Here is a 23,382-nt window from a genome sequence, read left to right on the forward strand (position 1 = left end):
TAGCACGTACTTCAAACGTCCCAGATTAAGGTTTCCGAATTACGGTCTCAATTTTAAGAACTCTTTCACTCTTTTATGCGCTCAGTTTCTTCGAAATTATATTCTAAATCATCCGGCCTAATGATTCCCCAAAAAAGTTTCGAAAAACGTCGAACATGACTCGATTTTTTTAGCACGTACTTCAAACATCCCAGATTAGGGTTTCTGAATTATGGTCTCGATTTTAAGCACTCTTTCACTGTCTTATGCACTCTATTTCTTCAAAATTCTATTCTAAATCATCCGGCCTAATGATTACAAACAAAAGTTTTGAAAAACGTCGTTCGTGACTCTGTTTTTTTAGCACGTACTTCAAACGTCCCAGATTAAGGTTTTTGAATTAGGGTCTCGATTTTAAGACCTATTTCACTATTTTATGCACTTCGTTTCTTCGAAATTCTATTCTAAATCATCCGGCCTAAAGATTGCCACAAAAGTTTCAAAAATCGTCGAACCGTGACTCATTTTTTTAGAACGGACTTCAAACGTCCCAGATTAGGGTTTCTGAATTAGGGCCTCGATTTTAAGCATTCTTTTACTGTTTTATGCACTCCGTTTCTTTGAAATTCTATTGTAAATCATCCAGCCTAATGATTCCAAACAAAAGTTTCGAAAAACGTCGACCGTGAATCGGTTTTTTTAGCACGTACTTCAAACGTCCCAGATTAAGGTTTCTGAATTAGGGTCTGGATTTTAAGCACTCTTTCACTGTTTTATGCATTCCGTTTCTTCGAAATTATATTCTAAATCATCCGGCCTAATAATTCCCCAAAAAAGTTTCAAAAAATGTCGACAGTGACTCGGTTTTTTTAGCATGTACTTCAAACGTCCAAGATTAAGGTTTCCGAATTAGGGTCTCGATTTTAAGCACTTTTTTACTGTTTATGCTCTCCGTTTCTTCGAAATTCTATTCTGAATCATCCGGCCTAATGATTCCCCAAAAAAGTTTCAAAAAACGTCGATCGTGACTCGATTTTTTTAGCACGTACTTCAAACATCCCAGATTAAGGTTTTCGAATTACGGTCTCGATTTTAAGAACTTTCACTGTCTTATGCACTCTGTTTCTTCGAAATTATATTCTAAATCATCCGGCCTAATGATCCCAAAAAAAGTTTCGAAAAACGTCGACCGTGACTCGGTTTTTTTAGCACGTACTTCAAACGTCCCAGATTAAGTTTTCTGAATTAGGGTCTCGATTTTAAGCACTCTTTCACTCTTTTATGCACTTCGCTTCTTCGACATTCTATTCTAAATTTTCTGGCCTAAAGATTCCCCAACAAAAGTTTCGAAAAACGTCGACCGTGACTCGGTTTTTTTAGCACGTACTTCAAACGTCCCAGATTAAGGTTTCCGAATTACGGTCTCAATTTTAAGAACTCTTTCACTCTTTTATGCCCTCAGTTTCTTCAAAATTATATTCTAAATCATTTGGCCTAATGATTCCCCAAAAAAGTTTCGAAAAACGTCGAACATGACTCGATTTTTTTAGCACGTACTTCAAACATCCCAGATTAGGGTTTCTGAATTATGGTCTCGATTTTAAGCACTCTTTCACTGTCTTATGCACTCTATTTCTTCAAAATTCTATTCTAAATCATCCGGCCTAATGATTACAAACAAAAGTTTTGAAAAACGTCGTTCGTGACTCTGTTTTTTTAGCACGTACTTCAAACGTCCCAGATTAAGGTTTTTGAATTAGGGTCTCGATTTTAAGACCTATTTCACTATTTTATGCACTTCGTTTCTTCGAAATTCTATTCTAAATCATCCGGCCTAAAGATTGCCACAAAAGTTTCAAAAATCGTCGAACCGTGACTCATTTTTTTAGAACGGACTTCAAACGTCCCAGATTAGGGTTTCTGAATTAGGGCCTCGATTTTAAGCATTCTTTTACTGTTTTATGCACTCCGTTTCTTTGAAATTCTATTGTAAATCATCCAGCCTAATGATTCCCATCAAAAGTTTCGAAAAACGTCGACCGTGAATCGGTTTTTTTAGCACGTACTTCAAACGTCCCAGATTAAGGTTTCTTAATTAGGGTCTCGATTTTAAGCACTCTTTCACTGTTTTATGCATTCCGTTTCTTCGAAATTATATTCTAAATCATCCGGCCTAATGATTCCCCAAAAAAGTTTCAAAAAATGTCGACAGTGACTCGGTTTTTTTAGCACGTACTTCAAACGTCCCAGATTAAGGTTTCCGAATTACGGTCTCAATTTTAAGAACTCTTTCACTCTTTTATGCCCTCAGTTTCTTCGAAATTATATTCTAAATCATCCAGCCTAATGATTCCCCAAAAAAGTTTCGAAAAACGTCGAACATGACTCGATTTTTTTAGCACGTACTTCAAACATCCCAGATTAGGGTTTCTGAATTATGGTCTCGATTTTAAGCACTCTTTCACTGTCTTATGCACTCTATTTCTTCAAAATTCAATTCTAAATAATCCGGCCTAATGATTACAAACAAAAGTTTTGAAAAACGTCGTTCGTGACTCTGTTTTTTTAGCACGTACTTCAAACGTCCCAGATTAAGGTTTTTGAATTAGGGTCTCGATTTTAAGACCTATTTCACTATTTTATGCACTTCGTTTCTTCGAAATTCTATTCTAAATCATCCGGCCTAAAGATTGCCACAAAAGTTTCAAAAATCGTCGAACCGTGACTCATTTTTTTAGAACGGACTTCAAACGTCCCAGATTAGGGTTTCTGAATTAGGGCCTCGATTTTAAGAATTCTTTTACTATTTTATGCACAACGTTTCTTTGAAATTCTATTGTAAATCATCCAGCCTAATGATTCCCAACAAAAGTTTCGAAAAACGTCGACCGTGAATCGGTTTTTTTAGCACGTACTTCAAACGTCCCAGATTAAGGTTTCTGAATTAGGGTCTGGATTTTAAGCACTCTTTCACTGTTTTATGCATTCCGTTTCTTCGAAATTATATTCTAAATCATCTGGCCTAATGATTCCCCAAAAAAGTTTCAAAATATGTCGACAGTGACTCGGTTTTTTTAGCATGTACTTCAAACGTCCAAGATTAAGGTTTCCGAATTAGGGTCTCGATTTTAAGCACTTTTTTACTGTTTATGCTCTCCGTTTCTTCGAAATTCTATTATGAATCATCCGGCCTAATGATTCCCCAAAAAAGTTTCAAAAAACGTCGACCGTGACTCGATTTTTTTAGCACGTACTTCAAACGTCCCAGATTAAGGTTTTCGAATTACGGTCTCGATTTTAAGCACTTTCACAGTCTTATGCACTCTGTTTCTTCGAAATTATATTCTAAATCATCCGGCCTAATGATTCCAAACAAAAGTTTTGACAAACGTCGACCGTGACTCGATTTTTTTAGCACGTACTTCAAACGTCCCATATTAAGGTTTCTGAATTAGGGTCTCGATTTTAAGCACTCTTTCATTGTTTTATGCACTTCGCTTCTTCGACATTCTATTCTAAATTTTCCGGCCTAAAGATTCCCCAACAAAAGTTTCGAAAAACGTCGACCGTGACTCGGTTTTTTTAGCACGTACTTCAAACGTCCCAAATTAAGGTTTCCGAATTACGGTCTCAATTTTAAGAACTCTTTCACTCTTTTATGCCCTCAGTTTCTTCGAAATTATATTCTAAATCATCCGGCCTAATGATTCCCCAAAAAAGTTTCGAAAAACGTCGAACATGACTCGATTTTTTTAGCACGTACTTCAAACATCCCAGATTAGGGTTTCTGAATTATGGTCTCGATTTTAAGCACTCTTTCACTGTCTTATGCACTCTATTTCTTCAAAATTCTATTCTAAATCATCCGGCCTAATGATTACAAACAAAAGTTTTGAAAAACGTCGTTCGTGACTCTGTTTTTTTAGCACGTACTTCAAACGTCCCAGATTAAGGTTTTTGAATTAGGGTCTCGATTTTAAGACCTATTTCACTATTTTATGCACTTCGTTTCTTTGAAATTCTATTCTAAATCATCCGGCCTAAAGATTGCCACAAAAGTTTCAAAAATCGTCGAACCGTGACTCATTTTTTTAGAACGGACTTCAAACGTCCCAGATTAGGGTTTCTGAATTAGGGCCTCGATTTTAAGCATTCTTTTACTGTTTTATGCACTCCGTTTCTTTGAAATTCTATTGTAAATCATCCAGCCTAATGATTCCCAACAAAAGTTTCGAAAAACGTCGACCGTGAATCGGTTTTTTTAGCACGTACTTCAAACGTCCCAGATTAAGGTTTTTGAATTAGGGTCTGGATTTTAAGCACTCTTTCACTGTTTTATGCATTCTGTTTCTTCGAAATTATATTCTAAATCATCCGGCCTAATGATTCCCCAAAAAAGTTTCAAAAAATGTCGACAATGACTCGGTTTTTTTAGCACGTACTTCAAACGTCCCAGATTAAGGTTTCCGAATTACGGTCTCAATTTTAAGAACTCTTTCACTCTTTTATGCCCTCAGTTTCTTCGAAATTATATTCTAAATCATCCAGCCTAATGATTCCCCAAAAAAGTTTCGAAAAACGTCGAACATGACTCGATTTTTTTAGCACGTACTTCAAACATCCCAGATTAGGGTTTCTGAATTATGGTCTCGATTTTAAGCACTCTTTCACTGTCTTATGCACTCTATTTCTTCAAAATTCTATTCTAAATCATCCGGCCTAATGATTACAAACAAAAGTTTTGAAAAACGTCGTTCGTGACTCTGTTTTTTTAGCACGTACTTCAAACGTCCCAGATTAAGGTTTTTGAATTAGGGTCTCGATTTTAAGACCTATTTCACTATTTTATGCACTTCGTTTCTTCGAAATTCTATTCTAAATCATCCGGCCTAAAGATTGCCACAAAAGTTTCAAAAATCGTCGAACCGTGACTCATTTTTTTAGAACGGACTTCAAACGTCCCAGATTAGGGTTTCTGAATTAGGGCCTCGATTTTAAGCATTCTTTTACTGTTTTATGCACTCCGTTTCTTTGAAATTCTATTGTAAATCATCCAGCCTAATGATTCCAAACAAAAGTTTCGAAAAACGTCGACCGTGAATCGGTTTTTTTAGCACGTACTTCAAACGTCCCAGATTAAGGTTTCTGAATTAGGGTCTGGATTTTAAGCACTCTTTCACTGTTTTATGCATTCCGTTTCTTCGAAATTATATTCTAAATCATCCGGCCTAATAATTCCCCAAAAAAGTTTCAAAAAATGTCGACAGTGACTCGGTTTTTTTAGCATGTACTTCAAACGTCCAAGATTAAGGTTTCCGAATTAGGGTCTCGATTTTAAGCACTTTTTTACTGTTTATGCTCTCCGTTTCTTCGAAATTCTATTCTGAATCATCCGGCCTAATGATTCCCCAAAAAAGTTTCAAAAAACGTCGATCGTGACTCGATTTTTTTAGCACGTACTTCAAACATCCCAGATTAAGGTTTTCGAATTACGGTCTCGATTTTAAGAACTTTCACTGTCTTATGCACTCTGTTTCTTCGAAATTATATTCTAAATCATCCGGCCTAATGATCCCAAAAAAAGTTTCGAAAAACGTCGACCGTGACTCGGTTTTTTTAGCACGTACTTCAAACGTCCCAGATTAAGTTTTCTGAATTAGGGTCTCGATTTTAAGCACTCTTTCACTCTTTTATGCACTTCGCTTCTTCGACATTCTATTCTAAATTTTCTGGCCTAAAGATTCCCCAACAAAAGTTTCGAAAAACGTCGACCGTGACTCGGTTTTTTTAGCACGTACTTCAAACGTCCCAGATTAAGGTTTCCGAATTACGGTCTCAATTTTAAGAACTCTTTCACTCTTTTATGCCCTCAGTTTCTTCAAAATTATATTCTAAATCATTTGGCCTAATGATTCCCCAAAAAAGTTTCGAAAAACGTCGAACATGACTCGATTTTTTTAGCACGTACTTCAAACATCCCAGATTAGGGTTTCTGAATTATGGTCTCGATTTTAAGCACTCTTTCACTGTCTTATGCACTCTATTTCTTCAAAATTCTATTCTAAATCATCCGGCCTAATGATTACAAACAAAAGTTTTGAAAAACGTCGTTCGTGACTCTGTTTTTTTAGCACGTACTTCAAACGTCCCAGATTAAGGTTTTTGAATTAGGGTCTCGATTTTAAGACCTATTTCACTATTTTATGCACTTCGTTTCTTCGAAATTCTATTCTAAATCATCCGGCCTAAAGATTGCCACAAAAGTTTCAAAAATCGTCGAACCGTGACTCATTTTTTTAGAACGGACTTCAAACGTCCCAGATTAGGGTTTCTGAATTAGGGCCTCGATTTTAAGCATTCTTTTACTGTTTTATGCACTCCGTTTCTTTGAAATTCTATTGTAAATCATCCAGCCTAATGATTCCCATCAAAAGTTTCGAAAAACGTCGACCGTGAATCGGTTTTTTTAGCACGTACTTCAAACGTCCCAGATTAAGGTTTCTTAATTAGGGTCTCGATTTTAAGCACTCTTTCACTGTTTTATGCATTCCGTTTCTTCGAAATTATATTCTAAATCATCCGGCCTAATGATTCCCCAAAAAAGTTTCAAAAAATGTCGACAGTGACTCGGTTTTTTTAGCACGTACTTCAAACGTCCCAGATTAAGGTTTCCGAATTACGGTCTCAATTTTAAGAACTCTTTCACTCTTTTATGCCCTCAGTTTCTTCGAAATTATATTCTAAATCATCCAGCCTAATGATTCCCCAAAAAAGTTTCGAAAAACGTCGAACATGACTCGATTTTTTTAGCACGTACTTCAAACATCCCAGATTAGGGTTTCTGAATTATGGTCTCGATTTTAAGCACTCTTTCACTGTCTTATGCACTCTATTTCTTCAAAATTCAATTCTAAATAATCCGGCCTAATGATTACAAACAAAAGTTTTGAAAAACGTCGTTCGTGACTCTGTTTTTTTAGCACGTACTTCAAACGTCCCAGATTAAGGTTTTTGAATTAGGGTCTCGATTTTAAGACCTATTTCACTATTTTATGCACTTCGTTTCTTCGAAATTCTATTCTAAATCATCCGGCCTAAAGATTGCCACAAAAGTTTCAAAAATCGTCGAACCGTGACTCATTTTTTTAGAACGGACTTCAAACGTCCCAGATTAGGGTTTCTGAATTAGGGCCTCGATTTTAAGAATTCTTTTACTATTTTATGCACAACGTTTCTTTGAAATTCTATTGTAAATCATCCAGCCTAATGATTCCCAACAAAAGTTTCGAAAAACGTCGACCGTGAATCGGTTTTTTTAGCACGTACTTCAAACGTCCCAGATTAAGGTTTCTGAATTAGGGTCTGGATTTTAAGCACTCTTTCACTGTTTTATGCATTCCGTTTCTTCGAAATTATATTCTAAATCATCTGGCCTAATGATTCCCCAAAAAAGTTTCAAAATATGTCGACAGTGACTCGGTTTTTTTAGCATGTACTTCAAACGTCCAAGATTAAGGTTTCCGAATTAGGGTCTCGATTTTAAGCACTTTTTTACTGTTTATGCTCTCCGTTTCTTCGAAATTCTATTATGAATCATCCGGCCTAATGATTCCCCAAAAAAGTTTCAAAAAACGTCGACCGTGACTCGATTTTTTTAGCACGTACTTCAAACGTCCCAGATTAAGGTTTTCGAATTACGGTCTCGATTTTAAGCACTTTCACAGTCTTATGCACTCTGTTTCTTCGAAATTATATTCTAAATCATCCGGCCTAATGATTCCAAACAAAAGTTTTGACAAACGTCGACCGTGACTCGATTTTTTTAGCACGTACTTCAAACGTCCCATATTAAGGTTTCTGAATTAGGGTCTCGATTTTAAGCACTCTTTCATTGTTTTATGCACTTCGCTTCTTCGACATTCTATTCTAAATTTTCCGGCCTAAAGATTCCCCAACAAAAGTTTCGAAAAACGTCGACCGTGACTCGGTTTTTTTAGCACGTACTTCAAACGTCCCAAATTAAGGTTTCCGAATTACGGTCTCAATTTTAAGAACTCTTTCACTCTTTTATGCCCTCAGTTTCTTCGAAATTATATTCTAAATCATCCGGCCTAATGATTCCCCAAAAAAGTTTCGAAAAACGTCGAACATGACTCGATTTTTTTAGCACGTACTTCAAACATCCCAGATTAGGGTTTCTGAATTATGGTCTCGATTTTAAGCACTCTTTCACTGTCTTATGCACTCTATTTCTTCAAAATTCTATTCTAAATCATCCGGCCTAATGATTACAAACAAAAGTTTTGAAAAACGTCGTTCGTGACTCTGTTTTTTTAGCACGTACTTCAAACGTCCCAGATTAAGGTTTTTGAATTAGGGTCTCGATTTTAAGACCTATTTCACTATTTTATGCACTTCGTTTCTTTGAAATTCTATTCTAAATCATCCGGCCTAAAGATTGCCACAAAAGTTTCAAAAATCGTCGAACCGTGACTCATTTTTTTAGAACGGACTTCAAACGTCCCAGATTAGGGTTTCTGAATTAGGGCCTCGATTTTAAGCATTCTTTTACTGTTTTATGCACTCCGTTTCTTTGAAATTCTATTGTAAATCATCCAGCCTAATGATTCCCAACAAAAGTTTCGAAAAACGTCGACCGTGAATCGGTTTTTTTAGCACGTACTTCAAACGTCCCAGATTAAGGTTTTTGAATTAGGGTCTGGATTTTAAGCACTCTTTCACTGTTTTATGCATTCTGTTTCTTCGAAATTATATTCTAAATCATCCGGCCTAATGATTCCCCAAAAAAGTTTCAAAAAATGTCGACAATGACTCGGTTTTTTTAGCACGTACTTCAAACGTCCCAGATTAAGGTTTCCGAATTACGGTCTCAATTTTAAGAACTCTTTCACTCTTTTATGCCCTCAGTTTCTTCGAAATTATATTCTAAATCATCCAGCCTAATGATTCCCCAAAAAAGTTTCGAAAAACGTCGAACATGACTCGATTTTTTTAGCACGTACTTCAAACATCCCAGATTAGGGTTTCTGAATTATGGTCTCGATTTTAAGCACTCTTTCACTGTCTTATGCACTCTATTTCTTCAAAATTCAATTCTAAATAATCCGGCCTAATGATTACAAACAAAAGTTTTGAAAAACGTCGTTCGTGACTCTGTTTTTTTAGCACGTACTTCAAACGTCCCAGATTAAGGTTTTTGAATTAGGGTCTCGATTTTAAGACCTATTTCACTATTTTATGCACTTCGTTTCTTCGAAATTCTATTCTAAATCATCCGGCCTAAAGATTGCCACAAAAGTTTCAAAAATCGTCGAACCGTGACTCATTTTTTTAGAACGGACTTCAAACGTCCCAGATTAGGGTTTCTGAATTAGGGCCTCGATTTTAAGAATTCTTTTACTATTTTATGCACAACGTTTCTTTGAAATTCTATTGTAAATCATCCAGCCTAATGATTCCCAACAAAAGTTTCGAAAAACGTCGACCGTGAATCGGTTTTTTTAGCACGTACTTCAAACGTCCCAGATTAAGGTTTCTGAATTAGGGTCTGGATTTTAAGCACTCTTTCACTGTTTTATGCATTCCGTTTCTTCGAAATTATATTCTAAATCATCCGGCCTAATGATTCCCCAAAAAAGTTTCAAAATATGTCGACAGTGACTCGGTTTTTTTAGCATGTACTTCAAACGTCCAAGATTAAGGTTTCCGAATTAGGGTCTCGATTTTAAGCACTTTTTTACTGTTTATGCTCTCCGTTTCTTCGAAATTCTATTATGAATCATCCGGCCTAATGATTCCCCAAAAAAGTTTCAAAAAACGTCGACCGTGACTCGATTTTTTTAGCACGTACTTCAAACGTCCCAGATTAAGGTTTTCGAATTACGGTCTCGATTTTAAGCACTTTCACAGTCTTATGCACTCTGTTTCTTCGAAATTATATTCTAAATCATCCGGCCTAATGATTCCAAACAAAAGTTTTGACAAACGTCGACCGTGACTCGATTTTTTTAGCACGTACTTCAAACGTCCCATATTAAGGTTTCTGAATTAGGGTCTCGATTTTAAGCACTCTTTCATTGTTTTATGCACTTCGCTTCTTCGACATTCTATTCTAAATTTTCCGGCCTAAAGATTCCCCAACAAAAGTTTCGAAAAACGTCGACCGTGACTCGGTTTTTTTAGCACGTACTTCAAACGTCCCAAATTAAGGTTTCCGAATTACGGTCTCAATTTTAAGAACTCTTTCACTCTTTTATGCCCTCAGTTTCTTCGAAATTATATTCTAAATCATCCGGCCTAATGATTCCCCAAAAAAGTTTCGAAAAACGTCGAACATGACTCGATTTTTTTAGCACGTACTTCAAACATCCCAGATTAGGGTTTCTGAATTATGGTCTCGATTTTAAGCACTCTTTCACTGTCTTATGCACTCTATTTCTTCAAAATTCTATTCTAAATCATCCGGCCTAATGATTACAAACAAAAGTTTTGAAAAACGTCGTTCGTGACTCTGTTTTTTTAGCACGTACTTCAAACGTCCCAGATTAAGGTTTTTGAATTAGGGTCTCGATTTTAAGACCTATTTCACTATTTTATGCACTTCGTTTCTTCGAAATTCTATTCTAAATCATCCGGCCTAAAGATTGCCACAAAAGTTTCAAAAATCGTCGAACCGTGACTCATTTTTTTAGAACGGACTTCAAACGTCCCAGATTAGGGTTTCTGAATTAGGGCCTCGATTTTAAGAATTCTTTTACTATTTTATGCACAACGTTTCTTTGAAATTCTATTGTAAATCATCCAGCCTAATGATTCCCAACAAAAGTTTCGAAAAACGTCGACCGTGAATCGGTTTTTTTAGCACGTACTTCAAACGTCCCAGATTAAGGTTTCTGAATTAGGGTCTCGATTTTAAGCACTCTTTCACTGTTTTATGCATTCCGTTTCTTCGAAATTATATTCTAAATCATCCGGCCTAATGATTCCCCAAAAAAGTTTCAAAATATGTCGACAGTGACTCGGTTTTTTTAGCATGTACTTCAAACGTCCAAGATTAAGGTTTCCGAATTAGGGTCTCGATTTTAAGCACTTTTTTACTGTTTATGCTCTCCGTTTCTTCGAAATTCTATTATGAATCATCCGGCCTAATGATTCCCCAAAAAAGTTTCAAAAAACGTCGACCGTGACTCGATTTTTTTAGCACGTACTTCAAACGTCCCAGATTAAGGTTTTCGAATTACGGTCTCGATTTTAAGCACTTTCACAGTCTTATGCACTCTGTTTCTTCGAAATTATATTCTAAATCATCCGGCCTAATGATTCCAAACAAAAGTTTTGACAAACGTCGACCGTGACTCGATTTTTTTAGCACGTACTTCAAACGTCCCATATTAAGGTTTCTGAATTAGGGTCTCGATTTTAAGCACTCTTTCATTGTTTTATGCACTTCGCTTCTTCGACATTCTATTCTAAATTTTCCGGCCTAAAGATTCCCCAACAAAAGTTTCGAAAAACGTCGACCGTGACTCGGTTTTTTTAGCACGTACTTCAAACGTCCCAAATTAAGGTTTCCGAATTACGGTCTCAATTTTAAGAACTCTTTCACTCTTTTATGCCCTCAGTTTCTTCGAAATTATATTCTAAATCATCCGGCCTAATGATTCCCCAAAAAAGTTTCGAAAAACGTCGAACATGACTCGATTTTTTTAGCACGTACTTCAAACATCCCAGATTAGGGTTTCTGAATTATGGTCTCGATTTTAAGCACTCTTTCACTGTCTTATGCACTCTATTTCTTCAAAATTCTATTCTAAATCATCCGGCCTAATGATTACAAACAAAAGTTTTGAAAAACGTCGTTCGTGACTCTGTTTTTTTAGCACGTACTTCAAACGTCCCAGATTAAGGTTTTTGAATTAGGGTCTCGATTTTAAGACCTATTTCTCTATTTTATGCACTTCGTTTCTTCGAAATTCTATTCTAAATCATCCGGCCTAAAGATTGCCACAAAAGTTTCAAAAATCGTCGAACCGTGACTCATTTTTTTAGAACGGACTTCAAACGTCCCAGATTAGGGTTTCTGAATTAGGGCCTCGATTTTAAGCATTCTTTTACTGTTTTATGCACTCCGTTTCTTTGAAATTCTATTCTAAATCATCCGGCCTAATGATCCCAAAAAAAGTTTCGAAAAACGTCGACCGTGACTCGGTTTTTTTAGCACGTACTTCAAACGTCCCAGATTAAGGTTTCTGAATTAGGGTCTCGATTTTAAGCACTCTTTCACTCTTTTATGCACTTCGCTTCTTCGACATTCTATTCTAAATTTTCCGGCCTAAAGATTCCCCAACAAAAGTTTCGAAAAACGTCGACCGTGACTCGGTTTTTTTAGCACGTACTTCAAACGTCCCAGATTAAGGTTTCCGAATTACGGTCTCAATTTTAAGAACTCTTTCACTCTTTTATGCCCTCAGTTTCTTCGAAATTATATTCTAAATCATCCGGCCTAATGATTCCCCAAAAAAGTTTCGAAAAACGTCGAACATGACTCGATTTTTTTAGCACGTACTTCAAACATCCCAGATTAGGGTTTCTGTATTATGGTCTCGATTTTAAGCACTCTTTCACTGTCTTATGCACTCTATTTCTTCAAAATTCAATTCTAAATCATCCGGCCTAATGATTACAAACAAAAGTTTTGAAAAACGTCGTTCGTGACTCTGTTTTTTTAGCACGTACTTCAAACGACCCAGATTAAGGTTTTTGGATTAGGGTCTCGATTTTAAGACCTATTTCACTATTTTATGCACTTCGTTTCTTCGAAATTCTATTCTAAATCATCCGGCCTAAAGATTGCCACAAAAGTTTCAAAAATCGTCGAACCGTGACTCATTTTTTTAGAACGGACTTCAAACGTCCCAGATTAGGGTTTCTGAATTAGGGCCTCGATTTTAAGCATTCTTTTACTGTTTTATGCACAACGTTTCTTTGAAATTCTATTGTAAATCATCCAGCCTAATGATTCCCAACAAAAGTTTCGAAAAACGTCGACCGTGAATCGGTTTTTTTAGCACGTACTTCAAACGTCCCAGATTAAGGTTTCTGAATTAGGGTCTGGATTTTAAGCACTCTTTCACTGTTTTATGCATTCCGTTTCTTCGAAATTATATTCTAAATCATCCGGCCTAATGATTCCCCAAAAAAGTTTCAAAAAATGTCGACAGTGACTCGGTTTTTTTAGCACGTACTTCAAACGTCCCAGATTAAGGTTTCTGAATTACGGTCTCAATTTTAAGAACTCTTTCACTCTTTTATGCCCTCAGTTTCTTCGAAATTATATTCTAAATCATCCAGCCTAATGATTCCCCAAAAAAGTTTCGAAAAACGTCGAACATGACTCGATTTTTTTAGCACGTACTTCAAACATCCCAGATTAGGGTTTCTGAATTATGGTCTCGATTTTAAGCACTCTTTCACTGTCTTATGCACTCTATTTCTTCAAAATTCAATTCTAAATAATCCGGCCTAATGATTACAAACAAAAGTTTTGAAAAACGTCGTTCGTGACTCTGTTTTTTTAGCACGTACTTCAAACGACCCAGATTAAGGTTTTTGGATTAGGGTCTCGATTTTAAGACCTATTTCACTATTTTATGCACTTCGTTTCTTCGAAATTCTATTCTAAATCATCCGGCCTAAAGATTGCCACAAAAGTTTCAAAAATCGTCGAACCGTGACTCATTTTTTTAGAACGGACTTCAAACGTCCCAGATTAGGGTTTCTGAATTAGGGCCTCGATTTTAAGAATTCTTTTACTATTTTATGCACAACGTTTCTTTGAAATTCTATTGTAAATCATCCAGCCTAATGATTCCCAACAAAAGTTTCGAAAAACGTCGACCGTGAATCGGTTTTTTTAGCACGTACTTCAAACGTCCCAGATTAAGGTTTCTGAATTAGGGTCTGGATTTTAAGCACTCTTTCACTGTTTTATGCATTCCGTTTCTTCGAAATTATATTCTAAATCATCCGGCCTAATGATTCCCCAAAAAAGTTTCAAAATATGTCGACAGTGACTCGGTTTTTTTAGCATGTACTTCAAACGTCCAAGATTAAGGTTTCCGAATTAGGGTCTCGATTTTAAGCACTTTTTTACTGTTTATGCTCTCCGTTTCTTCGAAATTCTATTCTGAATCATCCGGCCTAATGATTCCCCAAAAAAGTTTCAAAAAACGTCGACCATGACTCGATTTTTTTAGCACGTACTTCAAACGTCCCAGATTAAGGTTTCCGAATTAGGGTCTCGATTTTAAGCACTCTTTCACTGTTTTATGCACTTCGCTTCTTCGACATTCTATTCTAAATTTTCCGGCCTAAAGATTCCCCATCAAAAGTTTTGAAAAACGTCGACCGTGACTCGGTTTTTTTAGCACGTACTTCTAACGTCCCAGATTAAGGTTTCCGAATTAGGGTCTCAATTTTAAGAACTCTTTCACTCTTTTATGCCCTCAGTTTCTTCGAAATTATATTCTAAATCATCCGGCCTAACGATTCCCCAAAAAAGTTTCGAAAAACGTCGAACATGACTCGATTTTTTTAGCACGTACTTCAAACATCCAAGATTAGGGTTTCTGAATTATGGTCTCGATTTTAAGCACTCTTTCACTGTCTTATGCACTCTATTTCTTCAAAATTTTATTCTAAATCATCCGGCCTAATGATTACAAACAAAAGTTTTGAAAAACGTCGTTCGTGACTCTATTTTTTTAGCACGTACTTCAAACGTCCCAGATTAAGGTTTTTGAATTAGGGTCTCGATTTTAAGACCTATTTCACTATTTTATGCACTTCGTTTCTTCGAAATTCTATTCTAAATCATCCGGCCTAAAGATTGCCACAAAAGTTTCAAAAATCGTCGAACCGTGACTCATTTTTTTAGAACGGACTTCAAACGTCCCAGATTAGGGTTTCTGAATTAGGGCCTCGATTTTAAGCATTCTTTTACTGTTTTATGCACTCCGTTTCTTTGAAATTCTATTGTAAATCATCCAGCCTAATGATTCCCAACAAAAGTTTCGAAAAACGTTGACCGTGAATCGATTTTTTTAGCACGTACTTCAAACGTCCCAGATTAAGGTTTCTGAATTAGGGTCTGGATTTTAAGCACTCTTTCACTGTTTTATGCATTCCGTTTCTTCGAAATTATATTCTAAATCATCCGGCCTAATGATTCCCCAAAAAAGTTTCAAAATATGTCGACAGTGACTCGGTTTTTTTAGCATGTACTTCAAACGTCCAAGATTAAGGTTTCCGAATTAGGGTCTCGATTTTAAGCACTTTTTTACTGTCTATGCTCTCCGTTTCTTCGAAATTCTATTCTGAATCATCCGGCCTAATGATTCCCCAAAAAAGTTTCAAAAAACGTCGACCGTGACTCGATTTTTTTAGCACGTACTTCAAACATCCCAGATTAAGGTTTCCGAATTACGGTCTTGATTTTAAGCATTTTCACTGTCTTATGCACTCTGTTTCTTCGAAATTATATTCTAAATCATCCGGCCTAATGGTCCCAAAAAAAGTTTCGAAAAACGTCGACCGTGACTCGGTTTTTTTAGCACGTACTTCAAACGTCCCAGATTAAGGTTTCCGAATTACGGTCTCAATTTTAAGAACTCTTTCACTCTTTTATGCCCTCAGTTTCTTCGAAATTATATTCTAAATCATCCGGCCTAATGATTCCCCAAAAAAGTTTCGAAAAACGTCGAACATGACTCGATTTTTTTAGCACGTACTTCAAACATCCCAGATTAGGGTTTCTGAATTATGGTCTCGATTTTAAGCACTCTTTCACTGTCTTATGCACTCTATTTCTTCAAAATTCTATTCTAAATCATCCGGCCTAATGCTTACAAACAAAAGTTTTGAAAAACGTCGTTCGTGACTCTATTTTTTTAGCACGTACTTCAAACGTCCCAGATTAAGGTTTTTGAATTAGGGTCTCGATTTTAAGACCTATTTCACTATTTTATGCACTTCGTTTCTTCAAAATTCTATTCTAAATCATCCGGCCTAAAGATTGCCACAAAAGTTTCAAAAATCGTCGAACCGTGACTCATTTGTTTAGAACGGACTTCAAACGTCCAAGATTAGGGTTTCTGAATTAGGGCCTCGATTTTAAGCATTCTTTTACTGTTTTATGCACTCCGTTTCTTTGAAATTCTATTGTAAATCATCCAGCCTAATGATTACCAACAAAAGTTTCGAAAAACGTCGACCGTGAATCGGTTTTTTTAGCACGTACTTCAAACGTCCCAGATTAAGGTTTCCGAATTACGGTCTCAATTTTAAGAACTCTTTCACTCTTTTATGCCCTCAGTTTCTTCGAAATTATATTCTAAATCATCCGGCCTAATGATTCCCCAAAAAAGTTTCGAAAAACGTCGAACATGACTCGATTTTTTTAGCACGTACTTCAAACATCCCAGATTAGGGTTTCTGAATTATGGTCTCGATTTTAAGCACTCTTTCACTGTCTTATGCACTCTATTTCTTCAAAATTCTATTCTAAATCATCCGGCCTAATGCTTACAAACAAAAGTTTTGAAAAACGTCGTTCGTGACTCTGTTTTTTTAGCACGTACTTCAAACGTCCCAGATAAAGGTTTTTGAATTAGGGTCTCGATTTTAAGACCTATTTCACTATTTTATGCACTTCGTTTCTTCGAAATTCTATTCTAAATCATCCGGCCTAAAGATTGCCACAAAAGTTTCAAAAATCGTCGAACCGTGACTCATTTTTTTAGAACGGACTTCAAACGTCCCAGATTAGGGTTTCTGAATTAGGGCCTCGATTTTAAGCATTCTTTTACTGTTTTATGCACAACGTTTCTTTGAAATTCTATTGTAAATCATCCAGCCTAATGATTCCCAACAAAAGTTTCGAAAAACGTCGACCGTGAATCGGTTTTTTTAGCACGTACTTCAAACGTCCCAGATTAAGGTTTCTGAATTAGGGTCTTGATTTTAAGCACTCTTTCACTGTTTTATGCATTCCGTTTCTTCGAAATTATATTCTAAATCATCCGGCTTAATGATTCCCCAAAAAAGTTTCAAAATATGTCGACAGTGACTCGGTTTTTTTAGCATGTACTTCAAACGTCCAAGATTAAGGTTTCCGAATTAGGGTCTCGATTTTAAGCACTTTTTTACTGTCTATGCTCTCCGTTTCTTCGAAATTCTATTATGAATCATCCGGCCTAATGATTCCCCAAAAAAGTTTCAAAAAACGTCGACCGTGACTCGATTTTTTTAGCACGTACTTCAAACATCCCAGATTAAGGTTTCCGAATTACGGTCTTGATTTTAAGCATTGTCACTGTCTTATGCACTCTGTTTCTTCGAAATTATATTCTAAATCATCCGGCCTAATGATCCCAAAAAAAGTTTCGAAAAACGTCGACCGTGACTCGGTTTTTTTAGCACGTACTTCAAACGTCCCAGATTAAGGTTTCCGAATTACGGTCTCAATTTTAAGAACTCTTTCACTCTTTTATGCCCTCAGTTTCTTCGAAATTATATTCTAAATCATCCGGCCTAATGATTCCCCAAAAAAGTTTCGAAAAACGTCGAACATGACTCGATTTTTTTAGCACGTACTTCAAACATCCCAGATTAGGGTTTCTGAATTATGGTCTCGATTTTAAGCACTCTTTCACTGTCTTATGCACTCTATTTCTTCAAAATTCTATTCTAAATCATCTCGCCTAATGCTTACAAACAAAAGTTTTGAAAAACGTCGTTCGTGACTCTATTTTTTTAGCACGTACTTCAAACGTCCCAGATTAAGGTTTTTGAATTAGGGTCTCGATTTTAAGACCTATTTCACTATTTTATGCACTTCGTTTCTTCGAAATTCTATTCTAAATCATCCGGCCTAAAGATTGCCACAAAAGTTTCAAAAATCGTCGAACCGTGACTCATTTTTTTAGAACGGACTTCAAACGTCCAAGATTAGGGTTTCTGAATTAGGGCCTCGATTTTAAGCATTCTTTTACTGTTTTATGCACTCCGTTTCTTTGAAATTCTATTGTAAATCATCCAGCCTAATGATTACCAACAAAAGTTTCGAAAAACGTCGACCGTGAATCGGTTTTTTTAGCACGTACTTCAAACGTCCCAGATTAAGGTTTCCGAATTACGGTCTCAATTTTAAGAACTCTTTCACTCTTTTATGCCCTCAGTTTCTTCGAAATTATATTCTAAATCATCCGGCCTAATGATTCCCCAAAAAAGTTTCGAAAAACGTCGAAAATGACTCGATTTTTTTAGCACGTACTTCAAACATCCCAGATTAGGATTTCTGAATTATGGTCTCGATTTTAAGCACTCTTTCACTGTCTTATGCACTCTATTTCTTCAAAATTCTATTCTAAATCATCCGGCCTAATGCTTACAAACAAAAGTTTTGAAAAACGTCGTTCGTGACTCTGTTTTTTTAGCACGTACTTTAAACGTCCCAGATTAAGGTTTTTGAATTAGGGTCTCGATTTTAAGACCTATTTCACTATTTTATGCACTTCGTTTCTTCGAAATTCTATTCTCAATCATCCGGCCTAAAGATTGCCACAATAGTTTCAAAAATCGTCGAACCGTGACTCATTTTTTTAGAACGGACTTCAAACGTCCCAGATTAGGGTTTCTGAATTAGGGCCTCGATTTTAAGCATTCTTTTACTGTTTTATGCACAACGTTTCTTTGAAATTCTATTGTAAATCATCCAGCCTAATGATTCCCAACAAAAGTTTCGAAAAACGTCGACCGTGAATCGGTTTTTTTAGCACGTACTTCAAACGTCCCAGATTAAGGTTTCTGAATTAGGGTCTTGATTTTAAGCACTCTTTCACTGTTTTATGCATTCCGTTTCTTCGAAATTATATTCTAAATCATCCGGCTTAATGATTCCCCAAAAAAGTTTCAAAATATGTCGACAGTGACTCGGTTTTTTTAGCATGTACTTCAAACGTCCAAGATTAAGGTTTCCGAATTAGGGTCTCGATTTTAAGCACTTTTTTACTGTCTATGCTCTCCGTTTCTTCGAAATTCTATTCTGAATCATCCGGCCTAATGATTCCCCAAAAAAGTTTCAAAAAACGTCGACCGTGACTCGATTTTTTTAGCACGTACTTCAAACATCCCAGATTAAGGTTTCCGAATTACGGTCTTGATTTTAAGCATTTTCACTGTCTTATGCACTCTGTTTCTTCGAAATTATATTCTAAATCATCCGGCCTAATGGTCCCAAAAAAAGTTTCGAAAAACGTCGACCGTGACTCGGTTTTTTTAGCACGTACTTCAAACGTCCCAGATTAAGGTTTCCGAATTACGGTCTCAATTTTAAGAACTCTTTCACTCTTTTATGCCCTCAGTTTCTTCGAAATTATATTCTAAATCATCCGGCCTAATGATTCCCCAAAAAAGTTTCGAAAAACGTCGAACATGACTCGATTTTTTTAGCACGTACTTCAAACATCCCAGATTAGGGTTTCTGAATTATGGTCTCGATTTTAAGCACTCTTTCACTGTCTTATGCACTCTATTTCTTCAAAATTCTATTCTAAATCATCCGGCCTAATGCTTACAAACAAAAGTTTTGAAAAACGTCGTTCGTGACTCTATTTTTTTAGCACGTACTTCAAACGTCCCATATTAAGGTTTTTGAATTAGGGTCTCGATTTTAAGACCTATTTCACTATTTTATGCACTTCGTTTCTTCGAAATTCTATTCTAAATCATCCGGCCTAAAGATTGCCACAAAAGTTTCAAAAATCGTCGAACCGTGACTCATTTTTTTAGAACGGACTTCAAACGTCCAAGATTAGGGTTTCTGAATTAGGGCCTCGATTTTAAGCATTCTTTTACTGTTTTATGCACTCCGTTTCTTTGAAATTCTATTGTAAATCATCCAGCCTAATGATTACCAACAAAAGTTTCGAAAAACGTCGACCGTGAATCGGTTTTTTTAGCACGTACTTCAAACGTCCCAGATTAAGGTTTCTGAATTAGGGTCTGGATTTTAAGCACTCTTTCGCTGTTTTATGCATTCCGTTTCTTCGAAATTATATTCTAAATCATCTGGCCTAATGATTCCCCAAAAAAGTTTCAAAATATGTCGACATTGACTCGGTTTTTTTAGCATGTACTTCAAACGTCCAAGATTAAGGTTTCCGAATTAGGGTCTCGATTTTAAGCACTTTTTTACTGTTTATGCTCTCCGTTTCTTCGAAATTCTATTCTGAATCATCCGGCCTAATGATTCCCCAAAAAAGTTTCAAAAAACGTCGACCGTGATTCGATTTTTTTAGCACGTACTTCAAACGTCCAGATTAAGGTTTCCGAATTACGGTCTCGATTTTAAGCACTTTCACTGTCTTATGCACTCTGTTTCTTCGAAATTCTATTCTAAATCATCCGGCCTAATGATTCCAAACAAAAGTTTTGAAAAACGTCGTCCGTGACTCTATTTTTTTAGCACGTACTTCAAATGTTCCAGATTAAGGTTTCTGAATTAGGGTCTCGATTTTAAGCACTCTTTCACTCTTTTATGCACTTCGCTTCTTCGACATTCTATTCTAAAGTTTCCGGCCTAAAGATTCCCCAACAAAAGTTTCGAAAAAAGTTGACTGTGACTCGGTTTTTTATCACGTACTTCAAACGTCCCAGATTAAGGTTTCCGAATTACGGTCTCAATTTTAAGAACTCTTTCACTCTTTTATGCCCTCAGTTTCTTCGAAATTATATTCTAAATCATCCGGCCTAATGATTCCCCAAAAAAGTTTCGAAAAACATCGAACATGAATCGATTTTTTTAGCACGTACTTCAAACATCCCAGATTAGGGTTTCTGAATTATGGTCTCGATTTTAAGCACTCTTTCACTATCTTATGCACTCTATTTCTTCAAAATTCTATTCTAAATCATCCGGCCTAATGATTACAAACAAAAGTTTTGAAAAACGTCGTTCGTGACTCTGTTTTTTTAGCACGTACTTCAAACGTCCCAGATTAAGGTTTTTGAATTAGGGTCTCGATTTTAAGACCTATTTCACTATTTTATGCACTTCGTTTCTTCGAAATTCTATTCTAAATCATCCGGCCTAAAGATTGCCACAAAAGTTTCAAAAATCGTCGAACCGTGACTCATTTTTTTAGAACGGACTTCAAACGTCCCAGATTAGGGTTTCTGAATTAGGGCCTCGATTTTAAGCATTCTTTTACTGTTTTATGCACTCCGTTTCTTTGAAATTCTATTGTAAATCATCCAGCCTAATGATTACCAACAAAAGTTTCGAAAAACGTCGACCGTGAATCGGTTTTTTTAGCACGTACTTCAAACGTCCCAGATTAAGGTTTCTGAATTAGGGTCTGGATTTTAAGCACTCTTTCACTATTTTATGCATTCCGTTTCTTCGAAATTATATTCTAAATCATCTGGCCTAATGATTCCCCAAAAAAGTTTCAAAATATGTCAACAATGACTCGGTTTTTTTAGCATGTACTTCAAACGTCCAAGATTAAGGTTTCCGAATTAGGGCCTCTATTTTAAGCACTTTTTTACTGTTTATGCTCTCCGTTTCTTCGAAATTCTATTCTAAATCATCCGGCCTAATGATTCCCCAAAAAAGTTTCAAAAAACGTCGACCGTGACTCGATTTTTTTAGCACGTACTTCAAACGTCCAGATTAAGGTTTCCGAATTACGGTCTCGATTTTAAGCACTTTCACTGTCTTATGCACTCTGTTTCTTCGAAATTCTATTCTAAATCATCCGGCCTAATGATTCCAAACAAAAGTTTCGAAAAACGTTGTCCGTGACTCGGTTTTTTAGCACGTACTTCAAACGTCCCAGATTAAGGTTTCTGAATTAGGGTCTCGATTTTAAGCACTCTTTCACTCTTTTATGCACTTCGCTTCTTCGACATTCTATTCTAAATTTTCCGGCCTAAAGATTCCCCAACAAAAGTTTCGAAAAACGTTGACTGTGACTCGGTTTTTTTAGCACGTACTTCAAACGTCCCAGATTAAGGTTTCCGAATTACGGTCTCAATTTTAAGAACTCTTTCACTATCTTATGCACTCTGTTTCTTCGAAATTATATTCTAAATCATCCGGCCTAATGATTCCAAACAAAAGTTTCGAAAAACGTTGTCCGTGACTCGGTTTTTTAGCACGTACTTCAAACGTCCCAGATTAAGGTTTCTGAATTAGGGTCTCGATTTTAAGCACTCTTTCACTCTTTTATGCACTTCGCTTCTTCGACATTCTATTCTAAATTTTCCGGCCTAAAGATTCCCCAACAAAAGTTTCGAAAAACGTTGACTGTGACTCGGTTTTTTTAGCACGTACTTCAAACGTCCCAGATTAAGGTTTCCGAATTACGGTCTCAATTTTAAGAACTCTTTCACTATCTTATGCACTCTGTTTCTTCGAAATTATATTCTAAATCATCCGGCCTAATGATTCCAAACAAAAGTTTCGAAAAACGTTGTCCGTGACTCGGTTTTTTTAGCACGTACTTCAAACGTCCCAGATTAAGGTTTCTGAATTAGGGTCTCGATTTTAAGCACTCTTTCACTCTTTTATGCACTTCGCTTCTTCGACATTCTATTCTAAATTTTCCGGCCTAAAGATTCCCCAACAAAAGTTTCGAAAAACGTTGACCGTGACTCGGTTTTTTTAGCACGTACTTCAAACGTCCCAGATTAAGGTTTCCGAATTACGGTCTCAATTTTAAGCACTCTTTCACTCTTTTATGCCCTCAGTTTCTTCAAAATTATATTCTAAATCATCCGGCCTAATGATTCCCCAAAAAAGTTTCGGAAAACGTCGAACATGACTCGATTTTTTTAGCACGTAATTCAAACATCCCAGATTAGGGTTTCTGAATTATGATCTCGATTTTAAGCACTCTTTCACTGTCTTATGCACTCTATTTCTTCAAAATTCTATTCGAAATCATCTGGCCTAATGATTACAAACAAAAGTTTTGAAAAACGTCGTTCGTGACTCTGTTTTTTTAGCACGTACTTCAAACGTCCCAGATTAAGGTTTTTGAATTAGGGTCTCGATTTTAAGACCTATTTCACTATTTTATGCACTTCGTTTCTTCGAAATTCTATTCTAAATCATCCGGCCTAAAGATTGCCACAAAAGTTTCAAAAATCGTCGAACCGTGACTCATTTTTTTAGAACGGACTTCAAACGTCCCAGATTAGGGTTTCTGAATTAGGGCCTCGATTTTAAGCATTCTTTTACTGTTTTATGCACTCCGTTTCTTTGAAATTCTATTGTAAATCATCCAGCCTAATGATTACCAACAAAAGTTTCGAAAA

This window comes from Cucurbita pepo, chromosome 5 (genome assembly GCF_057944985.1).
Source record: "Cucurbita pepo subsp. pepo isolate OVF chromosome 5, ASM5794498v1, whole genome shotgun sequence".
Taxonomy (NCBI): domain Eukaryota; kingdom Viridiplantae; phylum Streptophyta; class Magnoliopsida; order Cucurbitales; family Cucurbitaceae; genus Cucurbita; species Cucurbita pepo.